The sequence below is a fragment of the Pteropus vampyrus genome, unplaced genomic scaffold (genome assembly GCF_000151845.1).
Source record: "Pteropus vampyrus isolate Shadow unplaced genomic scaffold, Pvam_2.0 Scaffold149, whole genome shotgun sequence".
In the NCBI taxonomy this organism is placed as follows: Eukaryota; Metazoa; Chordata; class Mammalia; order Chiroptera; family Pteropodidae; genus Pteropus; species Pteropus vampyrus.
In genome coordinates, this window is record NW_011888930.1 from 2,639,894 (window position 1) to 2,640,232 (window position 339).

Below are 339 nucleotides of genomic sequence, written 5' to 3' on the forward strand. Positions count from 1 at the left end.
CACCTTACTCTGATGAGATCATTATGATTTACAAGCATTTTCACATAGGTGACTGAAAATACACCTATACTATTTAGAATTTCTCCAGCTGCCTTTTGACGAGGTTTTATTCGGATATTGGTATTGGTGTCCTGAGCAGGATGCAAGCATTGAACGTGTAAGTTTCAAAAAAAAAAAAAAACTGGGCTACAGCTCAACTTCTCTGTGCAAGAAAGGGGTAAAAATTGGGGAGAGGCTCTTTTTCGTGGCGCCTCTAAAGCGGTCGGCTGCTTCGGGATGAAGCTGAACATCTCTTTCCCAACCACCGGCTGCCAGAAGCTCAACAAAGTGGATGATGAA

The 339-nt window shown here is 42.8% G+C and overlaps 1 protein-coding gene across 1 annotated transcript in view; it reads right to left on the reverse strand.

The window, feature by feature from the left end:
- RSPO2 (R-spondin 2) overlaps positions 1-339 on the reverse strand; it is a 155,210-nt gene that overhangs the window by 83,729 nt on the left and 71,142 nt on the right. The gene's annotated exons all lie outside the window — the stretch shown is intronic.